This window comes from Lissotriton vulgaris, chromosome 10, assembly GCF_964263255.1.
Source record: "Lissotriton vulgaris chromosome 10, aLisVul1.2, whole genome shotgun sequence".
Classification (NCBI taxonomy): domain Eukaryota; kingdom Metazoa; phylum Chordata; class Amphibia; order Caudata; family Salamandridae; genus Lissotriton; species Lissotriton vulgaris.
This window is the reverse complement of record NC_141698.1, coordinates 856,247,386-856,262,866: the sequence shown is the minus strand read 5'-3', so window position 1 is coordinate 856,262,866 and position 15,481 is coordinate 856,247,386.

Genomic DNA, 15,481 nt, shown 5'->3' with positions numbered 1-15,481 from the left:
AATATATATATATATATATACATATATATATATATATATATATATATGTATATATATATATATATATATATTACCTACTGGCGGTCGCCAGTAGGTATATATAGTTACGATTTTTTCTCTATGGGATTTCTGAAAATTCTATGTCTAATAACTTTGGCGTTTGTGGACGGAATCGGCTGAAATTTTCAGGAAAATGGCACATTTTGTTTCTGAGCAGCTCCTGGAAATTTGGGGGGGTTCCGTCAAGGGGGGGCCGAGAAAAAAGGGGGGTCCCAAAACGCGTTTTTCCCATGTTAATTTCCATAGGGCGGTTGGACTCACTTTTAGCCCGAACGGCTGAATGGATTTCTACGAAACTTGGCAAAATTGTAGGGACTGTTAGCCCGATGTGCCTTTGCTAGGTCTCAATATATGTGCTTCAGTGGATTTTGAGAAATTAACGTTTAAATCAAGATATATATCTGTAACAGCGCTCCGGGCAGCGATCCGGTTAGCGAACTTTTCGTGTATCGGAACTTTGCGATGCGAAGCTGATTGGCCCTCCGGTGTCTGTCAACATTCTAAACAGTCCGGAGCGGCCGCCATCTTGTCTCTCGGTAGGACCGAGAGACAAGAGGAGGCCAAAACAAAGGGGGAAATTACCATAAGGGGGCATAGTAGATCCTCGTTGACCCCCTAGGTTTTATGTGGAGGTTTTAAAAGGGCCTAGGAGGGTCCAAAAAAAAATATATATTTTTTTTTTTGCGTGGTAAGCGCCAAGTTCGCGAACCGGAAAGCGTTCTGGGCAGCGTACTATAAGGATAAAAGAATGATAGACTTTTCTAATACTGTATGTTAATTATTTGTTGTTTTTGTTCGTTTTTTTAATTTATTTATTTATTTTGATTTAAAAAAAAATTATTTATTATTTTCATAGTTCATTAAAACTTCCAGCATTACATCATCTGGAATCTCGTCAAACATGGATGTTTCTATGTCTTGTAAGCTTTCAATAAATTGTTCATCAAAAGATTCATCCATAAAATCTTCATCCACATTTTCTTCAGTTAAAATCTCTTCTGTTGTAATGTCGAAGGAAACATTGGTTTTTTCGTGCTCCCCTTCCATTTTTTTGCTGTAAATTGCATAAAAAAATAATTATATTAGAAGAGTTAGGGCACTGTTGGGTTTAAGTTCAGGCATGTAGTTCTGTTTTTTTAACAGTGAAGTTAAAGTAAGTAAATTCATAATTATAGCAGAGAAGTGTAAGTCAATCAATAAATATAACAGAGGAGCTTATCTGTATCTATAACTATAGCAGGGGGACAGTAAATAATTATCAATAAACGTTTTTACAAATTAATTTAAAGTGCCACTTACAAATTATCAATTTACTTTACAGGGAGGTGAAAAGGCTCTTGAAATGTAGTTCAGGAAGTAGCAGTGAAAATGGCTGTGTTTCCTTCTCTTCCTTTATATATATTCAGGTATATAACCAATCAAATGTCAGGTAATAAAAATTGTAAATGAAAGTAAAGTTTTCATTGGTTGTCAATTCCAATATTTTAGATGTGTTTTGTGAAGTAATTTACCTCAGGGTATTTAGATAGGTCTACAGGCTAAATGGCTAAATGAAATTTCAATCAAATTTGTGAGAATGAAAGGGATTGTTATGTAGTATGAGCTAATCTATATTTGGTGAGAGTGTCTCTAGTCGTTTTTCTGTAAATTACTTTCCCACCTTTTTTTAGGACCGCTTTCTGGAAAGCGGCCCGGTTAGCGAACCTTAAGCGTCACGGGAGTCCACCATTTTGTGTTTCGGTCGCTTTAAGATACAAGATGGAGGGCAAATAATGTTCAGAATGGGTAGAAGGGGGCACGGTAGACTTATCTTGACCCCCTAGGTTTTCTGAGGGTGGCTGAGGAGGCTTATATGTGCGGAAAAAAAACATTTTTTTTAAAAATTCCGCGAGGTTAGCTTTCGGTTAGCGAACCGGGTAGCGCCTCGGGGAGCGTATTTTGTGGAAAATTAGTGAAAAAAGTTAGAAAAAAATAATAATTGTGAGTGATTAGATGAAGGGTAGCTCTGAGAAGAGCTTTTGGGTTTATGGTACATTTAGGTACTTATAAGTAGGTACCAATGCACAGTCTTAAATTCAGAATGAAAATTCTGTTGCCCTCATCTGAGAAGTGAACTCCATCTCCTCTGTAGATATCTTGCATGTAGTAACGCAAGTTATTGTTGTACAGGGAGCCCATTCCATGGTCTCTCATGTAAGCTGAAACAGATTTGTTTACATGCTTCCTCGCTTTCTCAATTTGTGGACAAAATTGGTTGGACCACCTCCATTTCTGTCTTTGGCATATATTGGAATATACCAAGGCAGTTTGAGGAAAAAGTGCCATTAATTGCTCAAAGGTGTCCTTTAAAAGCATTTCCAGACCTACCCCAGTCAAAGTGCCCAAATCATTACCTCCACAGTGCACAATTAACAGGTCAGGTTTTGGCAAATGCATAAAGGTTTTCACCAATGGTATCAATTGGTGACATTTTAATCCTCTTTGGCCCAACCACTTAATTTCCACATCTTGTAAATTGAGGTTGTGTAAATTTCTGTTCTCAGCATACCTTTGAGCCCAGTGGATGTAACTATGTCCAACAATCCAGACCTTAAACATGGTGGGAGAAGGTTGGGCTGCAGTCAGATGAAGTGTGGTAATGAAAGGGCAGTTGAAACAGTAGGAGTTTGTAAAGAAAAAAAACTGTGGATTTCCAATGCTAATGATTCATTAGCAGTGATTGGTGTATTTCCATTTCTGAAAACAGAAAGTTAGGGTGCATGGATGTGTTCTTTGAAAGATGTAATTTGAATGGTCAAGGAAGAAACATTTAATGAAAGATTGCACTGGATACGCAGGTGCACTGAGAGTTCAGAGTTCAATTGAAACATTGTTGTGTGAATTTGCAAACATGAGAGGTCTTCCAGGAGGTCGTTGCTATGGAAAAAAGGCAGAGAGGGCAGAGGGGGGAAGGGTTTTGATTTGAAAAAAGTGAGGGAAGAGTTATGATTGGCTAATATGAGAGATATGTGAAATGAATATCTGTATTTCTGTGCTTTCAATAGCTGCAGACTCTGGAGTGCATCCTTTTTCTTCTGCTGAAGACAATTTGGTGTATTTCTGAGACTGTTTTCAAAACTCAAAAAGTATTTGCTAAGGTGAGAAAAGATTTATTTATTTTAGATAGAGAATAGTATGAATTAAGGAGAAAATGATGAAGAAAGCTGTGTTTTTAAACTGTGGCTTTGTCTGTAGTGATATAGAAATAGATTTTGTTACTTTGAGAAATTGTAATTGCATATTCGGTGTAGCATTCTGGAATGCAGTAACACAAGTTATTGTTGTATATGAAGCCCATTCCATGGTCTCTTATGTAAGCTGAAACAGATATGTTGTTTATAAAAATAATTTTTGAAATCAATTATATTTCTGGATATGTACTGCTAGAGCTTCATAGGTTGTTTTGGGTCATATTTATAAGGCATTTGAGTGTCTTTGATGTTATTTTTCCTTTTTAAATGGAAAGCATTCCTCATGGGGCAAGTGTCTTGTAAATACGCTCCCACCTGCGCTTGGCAAACTTAGATTTTGATTATGGAAGTTACATAGCCATGTTAATAATGTCGAAAAAATGGTGCTAGGGCATTCCAGAAAACGCTTTCATGTGTCTCAAGGACATTTTCAGTCATTTCCTCTTGAATGCAGGTATACAATTGATTTATATGCTGTGTTTAAAAACGATTCTTTTCTATGATGTTATTTTTTCCTTTTTAAATGGAAAGCGTTCCTCATGGGGCCCTGAGCAGTTCTTAGCCATGTTATTTAATGGGAAGTGGATAACATGGCTAAGAGCATTTGCTGGAAAATGCATGAATATCGCTGACTTTTCAGCGATATTCATGCATTGCGGCCGGTTTTTTTCGCATTTGCGAGCAGTTCTTAGCCATGTTATCCAATGGGAGGTGGATAACATGGCTAAGAGCATTTGCTGGATAATGCATGAATATCGCTGACTTTTCAGCGATATTCATGCATTGCGGCCGTTTTTTATCGCATTTGCGATAAACCTTGCTAAGGAGAAAATGATGAAGAAAGCTGTGTTTTTAAACTGTGGCTTTGTCTGTAGTGATATAGAAATCGATTTTGTTACTTTGAGAAATTGTAATTGCATATTCGGTGTAGCATTCTGGCATGCAGTAACACAAGTTATTGTTGTATATGAAGCCCAATCCATGGTCTCTTATGTAAGCTGAAACTGATATGTTGTTTTTAAAAACCATTTTTGAAATCAATTACATTTCTGGATATGTACTGCTAGAGCTTCATAGGTTGTTTTGGGTCATATTTATAAGGCATTTGAGTGTATTTGATGTTATTTTTTCCTTTTTAAATGGAAAGCATTCCTCATGGGGCAAGTGTCTTGTAAATACGCTCCCACCTGCGCTTGGCAAATTTAGATTTTGATTATGGGAGTTACATAGCCATGTTAATAATGTCCAAAAAATGGTGCTAGGGCATTCCAGAAAACGCTTTCATGTGTCTCAAGGACATTTTCATTCATTTCCTCTTGAATGCAGGTATACAATTGATTTATATGTTGTGTTTAAAAACGATTCTTTTCTATGATGTTATTTTTTCCTTTTTAAATGGAAAGCGTTCCTCATGGGGCCATGAGCAGTTCTTAGCCATGTTATCCAATGGGAGGTGGATAACATGGCTAAGAGCATATGCTGGATAATGCATGAATATCGCTGACTTTTCAGCGATATTGATGCATTGCGGCCGCTTCTTATCGCATTTGCGAGCAGTTCTTAGCCATGTTATCCAATGAGAGGTGGATAACATGGCTAAGAGCATTTGCTGGATAATGCATGAATATTGCTGACTTTTCAGCGATATTCATGCATTGCGGCCGTTTTTTATCGCATTTGCGATAAACCTTGCTAATAGCAAGGTTTATCTGCGATAAAAATCGCCGATGTGCGGCGATAATTTTTGTCTCTAAACAAGTTATCGCTAGTTGTTGGTAATATGCCCCCGGGTTTTTGTTTGCAGGAATCGGGAGGCGGGAGAGTAGCACTGAAATCAGTAGTCTGACGCCTGAATCGGGAGGGTTGGCATGTCTGGATTCTCTACAGCTAGGGCCATAAACTACATCCGCAGGGCTAGGTGATAGCCTGGGACCGGCCTGGCATGTAAAATGGCTGCCGTGCACGACAAAATTGTGGCATTGTAAAAAAGACAAGATGGCGCAGACAATGTTTATCAATAAGGATTCATTTATAACGAAATATTTTATCGCACTGACAAATTGGTGGTCAACACTTCCTGATTTCCTTCGAATCGAACGTTAACAGACGTCACGCAGCAAAAAAAAAAAAAAAAGCTCACGCACAGCCGCTGGAACACATGTATCAACATATATGAGCCTTCTCAGCCACCCTCAGAAAATATAAGGGATTAGGATACGTCTCCCGCACCCCCTTATACTTAGTAATTTAATTAAAACGAAGCACAAAATGGTCTCCCGCACCCCCTTATACCTAGTAATTTAATTAAAACGAAGCACAAAATGGCGAATTCCCGTTTCGCCAGCAGTTTGCGGCCCAGTTCGGTGTTCAGAAAGCGCTTCTACCGTGAAAAATATATTTTTTTTATTTTCCCCACGGGACCCTTTAAAAACCCCAACAACATTCCTAGGGGATCAAGAGGGGTATACCTTGCCCCCTTTCATTAAATTCCCCCTTCGTTTTTCACCTCTTCTTCTCTCTCGATCCTACCGAGAGATAAGATGGCGGCCGCTCCGGTCTGTTTAGAATGTTGACAGACACCGGGGAGGCAATCAGCTTCGCATCGCAAAGTTCAGTTTCGCAGGTGGGAGCGTATTTACAAGAAACTTGCACCATGAAGAACGCTTTCCATTTAAAAAGGAAAAATAACATTATAGACACTCATATGCCTTATAAATATGACCCAAAGCAACCTATGAAGCTCTAGCAGTACATATCCAGAAATGTAATTGATTTCAAAAAATCGTTTTTAAACACAGCATATAAATCAATTGTATACCTGCATTCAAGAGGAAATGACTGAAAATGTCCTTGTGATGCAGTGCTGGTGCAAAAGATTTTCTATGTTAAATAATAAGTAGGGCGTTAAGTTTTTGATGACTGTTATTCATTTACTGTTTGGTAATAGTGGTTAATAACATTTTTTATTATATTTTTCCACAGATTCAACTGCAGATCTTTTTTTAATTTGAAAAATGCCAACGAAAAATCGTATTAGAAAGGCTAGAAAACGTCAAAGACAGCAGGATGATGTTTTATTGCAGCAGTCCTCTTCCCCAAATACTTATCAAAACACCAAGAAAGCTCCGGGTAAGAGCACAAAATCATTCTTGAAAAATATTTTTAGTAAAAAAAGTATTTTTCGCAAAAATGTTTCAGTTCAGAAAAAGAAGAGTAACTTAAATGGAAAGGAAAGACCCATCAAAAATGTTACTGGTAGAGGAAGAGATAACTCTGTGCATGATAGTAGAAGGAAACAACAGTTTAGGGACATTCGAAAACGAATGTTCCGTAACAGGATAATAGTTAATTTATTAAAAAATATTAAGAAAGGCCAACAGAAAGCTGCATTTTATAAGAAGAAGAAAAATGTAGAGAAAATTATTGATCATGCTTTTGAAATTAAGCGAAAGTTGTTTATTTTGGTAATCAATAGAATTAGGAAACTAAGCAAGGTAATTTCTGATTTCAAAACAAACAGTAGATGGAAGAGAGTAGTAAATCGTAGTAACTTTTGTGAAGTTTTTTCCGGAGAATGGATGCATAGTTCAAGTTCTGAGGCATTTTTTAATGAGGAGAGTTATTTTCAGGATAATGATTTGATGTTTGCAGTTGACACCAGTGGTCGAGCTTATGAAGTGAAGGATGGTTGTCCAGTTGAAAAAGAAAAACTTGTGACAACAGAGACAGAAGAGGTGCTAAGTGATGAGGTTTTAGGAAGACGTCCTAAGGGTCCTGTGTACATTTGGAAGTGTAGTTCTATTTGCAGTGTGCGACAGGTTTCCATCAATTTGCTTTGTGATTTTATACGGACATTTAATAAGAAAAGTTTGAAGCAGAAAATGAAGTTGTTGCAAGATTTAGATCCTTGCAGAGTGAGACAAATGACAGGTTTGCGTGGTCATTCACTGGCTTGTCTTTCCAGGAGAGTATGCCAGAGTGTTTTTCATCATTTCAGGATGGTAGCAGTGCATCATAATAAAGTGAGAAAATTAGTGAGAATGTTGTATTATGCTAAGAGTCCAGCAATTATGCTTAAACAATTATGTGCTGCTCTTTTGCATGGTTCTGAAATAGATGTGAAGAATATTTGTGAAGAAATTGAGTTTTGTTACTTTAGTAGTAAAGATGAGAATGTTCAAATTGACCCTGAAGTAGAGGGTAATGTTGAAGATAATGTACAGGTTTCCAGTACAGATAATTTTCAGAAGGAAATTGCCACGTTTCAGATGAAATCAAGTGAGAGGCCTAATTTCACTTGTGTATGTTGTCGACGCACTTATTATAAGAATCAGACTAAGGTAGTGGATTTATATGCAAAAAGTGAAAGGGAAAATAATAGTGAATGGAAGGATTTTGCCACATACTTGATGGTAGAAAATTATTTTGATTTAGGATCGGATCAACGTGTGTGTACTTATTGTTGTAATAAATTAAACCAAAACCAGATGCCTGCTAGGGCAGTTCATAATAATCTGGAATTGGTTGAGATTCCTTCTGAATTGAAGGATTTAAATACTTATGAATCTATTTTGATTCAAAGTATCCATCCCTTTCAGGCTATTGTAAGAATGGAGCCAAAGACAGGGAAGTTGCCTCCAGCAGATTTACAGAGAGGATTAAAGGGAAGAGTTGTTTATTTGCCTCTAGATTTGAACAAAAACATTAACACAATTGGAATAGAAAAAGTGGAAGAGGAACCTCTGGTTATCTTGGTTAATGGGGTTCCGACAAAGAATAAGAAAATATGGCAAGATTTAGTGGATGTTAGGAAAGTCAAAAAGGCAACAGTGTATTTGAAGAAAAATAATAAGTACTATAAGAATGTATATGTTGCAGAAGAGGAAGTAAGTGATGAAGAGGATAGCGATTTGTGTGCTGGCCAAATTGAGAATGTAGAGGCCTCTAAAAGTGAAGAAATATATGAACATTATAGTGTTCATCCTTTGCATTCCAAGGAAGTCATGGGGAATGCTATTGAGTTGTTTCAAATGAAACAAGCCAAAGGGAGTCCCATTAGTGTTTGGGAGGAAAGTTTGGAAGCTCGGTGTTTCCCACAGCTATTTCCCACAGGTCGAGGAGGAAGATATGATGAGCGACCTCATCAAATTCCTGCGTCTGAATACCGGACTTTACGATTGTATGCAGAAGATCCTAGGTTTCGTCAATGCATTCCCTATTTGTTTCATCTCCTGTTTGAAAGCGATCTGTCTGGACTGTCATATGCAGTGAACCACATCTTAAAAAGTGGTATACAGATGCGAAATATCTCGGCAAGGGACTTTATGCATAAAGTCAATGTCCAAGACAGTATTTTGGATTCTCACTTAATTAATCTCATGGCTTGTCAGCGTGGTACTAATGAGTACTGGTACCGTCGTCATGGTGATTTAAAATGTATGCTGAGGAACTTAGGAACTCCGACATGGTTCCTCACTCTGAGCTGTGCCGAGTATGGCTGGGAAGACTTACTTGAATTTCTACGAGAGGCAAATGGAAATATTGAAAACATTGAATTCAAGACACCTGGAGAACTGTGTTCTTTGGATCCTGTGAATGTATGCAGGTACTTCAATCATAGATTTGAAGCTATGATGTCTTTCATCACAAATAAGAAGAATCCACCTCTTGGAGAGGTGTTGGATTTCTTCTGGAGAAAGGAGTACCAAGCAAGAGGTGCTCCTCATATACATATGTTGTTGTGGATCAAGGATGCACCTAAATTTGGAACAGATCCGGATGACTTAGTGATGAATTTCATAGAACAGTATTCTACGTGTGCTGTTCCAAACGCAACGGAGAAGAAAAGCCTAAGAGAACAAGTTCTACATTTCCAAAGCCATCGTTGTGGAAAGTACTGTCGTCGTAAATTCAGAAACAAGGACAAGTTCTACACCAAATGTCGTTTCAACTTTCCACGACCGGTGATTTCTAAAGGAAAAGTGAACAGTTTGATGTCTTCACTGCGACATAATGTGACGAGGAAATCACCCAAAAATACATACAATTTGAAAAGGAACGAAGAGTCCAAGTACATCAACGACTACAACCCAGTGATTTTGTCCATGTGGAATGCTAACATGGATATACAGTTTGTGGGTGACAACTGTATGGCTGTGGCTCGGTATGTGACATCTTACATCACCAAAAAAGAAAAGACAGAACTGAAGGATATGTGGGAGGGCATTTCCCATGAAAAGAGCCTCAGCAAGAAGTTGTACAGTTTCAGTCTGAAGATGTTGTCGCATCGAGAAATCGGAGCTTACGAATGTTCAGATCGATTGTCTTCAGCAAGTCTCTATGCCAAATCCAGGAGTATTGTTTGGGCGAGTCTTGGTCTTGCTGCAACGCGAAATCGGGTTCTAAAACCTGTCCGGGAAATTGAATATTTGGCAGAAAAGGAACCAAACAGTACCGACATTTTGAAGACCAACATGTTGGATACATATTATCCAAATCGAAGCAATCACCTTGAGAATGTTTGTCTATATGAGGTTCTACAAAATTATATATTCAAGAGGAACATCAAAGAAGATATTGAGAAAGGAGTGTATGCTGTAATTGGAAGTGAGGGATGCCTGGTCAAGCAAAGAAAATGCCAATTAGTAAACCATCGAAAATTGAGTGGCGAATCTTCAGAAAAAAATGAGTTTTTCTATTTAGCACTTTTGCAACTTTTCAAGCCTTGGCGTGCAGAAGAGGAACTGCTTGGAGATTTCCTCTGTTACGAAGACTCTTTCACTGCTGATAAGGATACCATAGAATGTCCTGCTTTTCCCAAATATCAAGAAATGCTAACTTTGGAAATTGAGCAGGAAGCAACGATTGCAGCCGAGATTGCCAGAGACAGTTCTCAGGACAGTCAGAGTTCTGTTTCATTGAGTCAAGATCCACTTGGAGGACCTATTATCGAAAATGAAGCTGCCACTGCTATGAATGAAGTGGAAAGAGCCATGGCACATGCTCAGGAGGATTCAGTTAACTTAGAAGACTTGGAAAAACAACTCAACGTTGAGCAGAGGAAAATATATGATGAAGTTACCAAGCAAATTGAGCATGGATTAAGTCATGAGAAGAAAGAGTGCTCATGTACATCGTTGAAGCCTGTCCTACTGTATGTGAGTGGAGAAGCGGGAACTGGAAAAAGTTTCCTCATTAAAGCAATTTCATGCTATCTGCAGGAAAGGACTGAGTCATCGCTGTCTTGTGTTGTCACCGCTCCTACTGGACTTGCAGCACATAACATTAAAGGTATTACTTTGCATCGTCTACTGATGCTGCCGGTGGAGCATGACAACAAATTACAATATCACAAGTTATCTGGGGATGCTTGCTGTGAAGTTTCAAGAGTCTTGAGGAAAATGAAACTACTTATCATTGACGAAGTAAGCATGGTTTCCAATGTCATGCTTGCCTTTGTGCATTTGAGAATGCAAGAAGTACTTAAAACTGAATATGATGTGTTATTTGGTGGCAAACACATCATTGTTTTCGGAGATCTTCTGCAGCGGACACCAGTAAAAGGAGAACCTGTGTTCAAAATACTCACGCATGAAGATACCAGGAAGTGCCTAGGGAGCATTGGCAACGTCAATATATGGTTAAACTTCAATTATGCTGAACTGCATGAAAATATGCGTCAGGCAAAAGATGAAGATTACAAGAATATTCTACAAGATATTAGAATTGGAAAAGTGACCGAGCATGGAAAAGAAGCTTTAAATGCACGATTACTTTCAAATTTATATCCCGAACAAGAGATTGTGGCTGAGAATATTTTTCAGAAAATTACTGAGAAGAAATCCGGAATATGTTTGATGCCAACTCTTGCAGAATGTGCCATCTTCAACAACAAAATGTTGAATTTAGAAAAGCAAGAGATTGTGAAACTTGAAGCTATTGACAAAATAGAGCACATGGGATCAACAATTATTTTGTCAGAAAATTTGAAATCAAAATTGGATTCATTAGAGAAGACTATATCTAAAACAGCGGGTTTTGAAAAGACTTTGAATGTGTGTTTAAATTGCCGAATCATTTTGAGAAGAAATTTACATGTTGAAAGAGGTCTGGTAAATGGATCAATGAGTAATGTTGTTGATTTTGAGAAGTACAGAAATAGAGATGGAATAGAATTTTGAAAAATTAAATTTGATGGCATTGAGGAAGTACAGCTAATTGGTCGTTGTTCTGCTAGGTTTTTGCTTGTTAAAGACTTTTATGTTCGCCGAAAACAGTTTCCTGTTTGCTTGGCATATGCGGTAACAATTCATAAATCGAAAGGTTTAAGTGTAGACAGTGCATTGGTGAATATTGGCAGTTCTGTGTTCAAGGAGGGTATGGCATATGTGGCATTGTCACGAGTTAGAACTTTATCAGGATTGTACTTGATTGACTGTGATGTCACAAACATTTGTGCGGATCTAGATTGTGTTAAGGAATACAATAGGTTAAGAAGAGAGTATGCGCCACATTTGCCTCAATATCCTTTGTTTGAGAAACGTGTGGTAGGCCGGAAACGTAGAAATATCAGTAATAGTAGGGAGGTTGTTGCAAAAAGACTAAAAGTCAATGAACCGAAAATTGTTAGCAGAAAGAAAGTGGATTCTGTTGAAGATGTTGTCGGTTTTCAATTTGAAAACAGTTCTGGTGTCAACTGCTATGCAAATGTAGTGGTTAATGTTCTCTTTTCACTAGAGAGTTTAAAAGAACAGATTCTGTTGAATTCAGAACAAATTTTATGCTGTTTGTTGAATTCTGTTTTCGAGAAATGTAGCACTGATCGAACAAAAGTAGAAAGTGTGTCTGAAGTTCGTTATCTGTTAGATGAATGTTCAGGTCAAACAGACTTCTCTGAAAATAATCAGCAAGATTGTCAGGAGTTTTTAATGTATATGCTTGATGTATTGCAAGATGAGGGTGTAGATGTAGATCACCTGTTTGGGCTTTCTTATCAATGGCAGCATGACTGCGAGAATTGTAGGGTATCAAGTACTACTAGTGTAGACTCAGAAAGATTTATATATTTAACTTTGCCAGACAGTAAATCAGTCTCCTTTAATAAGCTAGTAAATGCAGCGGATCACAACATGGAGTGTAGCCAATGTAAATCTGAAATGATGTCAACATTATTTATACGTAGATATGGACAGTATGTCATTTTAATGATCCAGCGATGTAGGCCTGATGGATCAAAATTGTCAACTTTAATAAAAAATTTTGTGGCTTCTCAGCTTTCAATATCAGGAAGGACTTTTGTAACTGTAGCAATTATCTATCACGATGGTCCTTCAACAACATCAGGACATTATACAGCTTATTTAAAGTCTCGAAACGGCTGGTCATTCTGCAATGATTCCGTTGTAACTTTAAAAAAAAAATTGCCGTTTGACCTTAAAAATTCTTACCTGGTGTTTTTAAAACCAAAATTTTAATGAAAGAATCTCGGGATTTCCTGTGAAGAATTGCAAAAGGTTCATGAAGTAGAGGGAATGTAAGTCTGCAATGCTGTCTAGATTATTGGTCCAAAACTTTTAATTATAATGTCAATTTAAAAATCCAACTATATAAACCTGATGCAAGTAAGTCTGCTTCATAGTAAGCAGTATCAGTGTCATAGGAAAAGGAGAACATGAGTGACAAAGAAGGGTAAGATATTAGTAGTCCAGGATTGTGAAAATAATCTTAAATGTATTCTTTTTGAAAGTTGCGAAAATAGAAAATGTCGGGATTTGATTGGAAGAATTACAAGAGTTGCGAATCGCGGCAACATGATTTGGCCTAGTGGAAACATGTGATAGAATGAGAGAAGTCTTTTCTTCTATGTAACATATTTTTCGAATCGATGGAGGTTTTCTTTCAGAAAGTGGCGGGCTGAAAATATTTATAGCACAACAGAGTGGACGCTGTTCATAGGAGATCCTTCGACGTCATTGAAAGTAAGTTAATTTTAAGGAGTTTTGAAATCAGATTTCTTAGGTTGTATGGGTTTTTTAAACACAGTCATTTTGATTGTGTTTTTTTTTCCCCGCTGTTACATGATGAATACCTTCAAGTCACTGATTTAAGTGAAATTTGATACATTCTGAGAACAGCAAAAATAAACCATTTAACATGTATAATTAATGTTCTTCTGTTTGTACTTATGATATACATTTAGAAATGTGAGGTAGATATGGAGAAACTGAGTCTTCTGTAAGTGTCAATTTTAATGCTTACAGTGCTGTACTTCTGGGTACTGTTTTTTTTTAAAAAAGGAATAGGCCTCACCTCAAAGAAAGCTCTTGAAAGCACACATCTTATTTGCATCCTGAAACAATCATTTAAAATATTAGGCACAATTTTATGATGGCTTTACATCTTTTTTGCGCTGCTATTGCATCACTATTGTGAGACATCAGCAGTGCAAAAGAAGTACCATGTTCCAAAATAGGTCTCAGTTCATCAGCATGAAGATACTGTTTGTTTAAAATATATATCTTTAGGATTGTGTAGGGGACGCAGAGAAGCAGAGGCTTCTGTAAATGTCAAAGTTGTTGAAAAAGTGTTTCTTCTTGAACCTTTTCCCTTTTCTTTTCTAATTTTTAAATACATGTTGTAATATTTTTGGAAATGTTTGTTCTCTCTTTTACAGATTGAAAGTATGAAAAAATATTTAAAAAAGGTAACAAGAATTATAAGGTAAATGTTTTCTACTCTTTTTACCCGCAATGCACTGCTGATGATGTCACTGACCATGTCATGAATGATGTAATAAGAGGACATGATTTACTTCATTGGTAGGCCTTCACATGCTTTATCTGCTCTGTATTCTTCAACAAGTGTAACATTGATCTGTAACCCTGAGTAGGTCTCACCTTAAACAAACCTCAGGAGACATCACACCTTATCGTCATCCTGAATTAATAAATAGATCTATTAAACAGTATCTCTGGTTTACTCCCTATAGCTGTCTTTCTTTTTACATTAGTCTCTGTTTACTTCCCTTATACTAACTCTTCTTTTTTTTAAAAAAATATTTTTTTGGTTCGCTTCAAGTTCGCGAACCGGGCAGCGAACTGGAAAGCGAACCAAAAGAAATAGAGCTTGCCAGAGTGCTAAACATTCTAGCAATTTTATTTGAAAGGGGAGGTAGTTCTGAAAAGAACTTTTTTTAAATGTTTTTGTTGTTTTTTTTTTTTTTTTTTTCTGAACATTTTTTGTTTTTTTTGTATTTTTAGAACAGTTTTATGTTTTTTTTGTGTTTTTCATGGAGGGGAAACAACAAAAAAACAGGCATTGAAAAGGGCTCAACAGGAGCAAAGAAAAAATTACTGCTTGGGTGGGTTAGGGCAGTTATGGTTATCAAACACCAAGTTGATTAAGTTTACGCTCATGTTGCCACATGAGAGCATAGCACCACAATGTATGCACGTAAACTTCATGTGCTTGAAGTTTGGCTGTATGCTTGGCACAGTTTCCTGTGCCTCTCTTGCAGTCAAAGATATATTTGAAGTTGATCTGGCCACAGGAGTTGTCGGGGGATTATCTTGCAGGTCCCTTAACTCTGCCCGGCTGTAATTTAATGGATGCCACCTGACCATATGGCGATGCATAGTATAGTTGCCCATACTATACTTTTTGTCTGTGCCTCGAGATAATCTTTTTTTGCAAATTAGGCAGGTGGCATATTTGGCATTAACCTTCTTCTCCCCTCGAGGAATTGAGAAAAACTGCCATATAAAACTTGTTTTCCTTCGGGAAACACGGGGCAACTCCTGAATAAATTCAGGTTCATCAGTGTCCTCTTCTTCTAAGTCGTCCTCTTCCTCCTCTCTGTTGGAAATGAATTGTGATGGTGGTCCTCTCTTGTCATGAGGAGGTTGAGGTGGTGGTGGGGGTCCACCAGCTGAAGCAAAGATAGAAGCCATTGCAATCAAAATGGAAAATGGTCTTACTCTCACCAAGATGAAAGTCAGAGTGAGGAAAGAAGAAGGGGTTTACATGATTTGGGAAAAGCAAAAGTTCTGAACCAATGAAAAGTGTTATTTTTAGGTCACATGACCTAGTCATACATCATTTGGAAACCAAAAGTGAAATGAACCAATGAAAAGTTTGATAAACAAGTCACATGACTTGTTCCGCTTACGTTACGCGGTGCGCGCCGCGTCCCG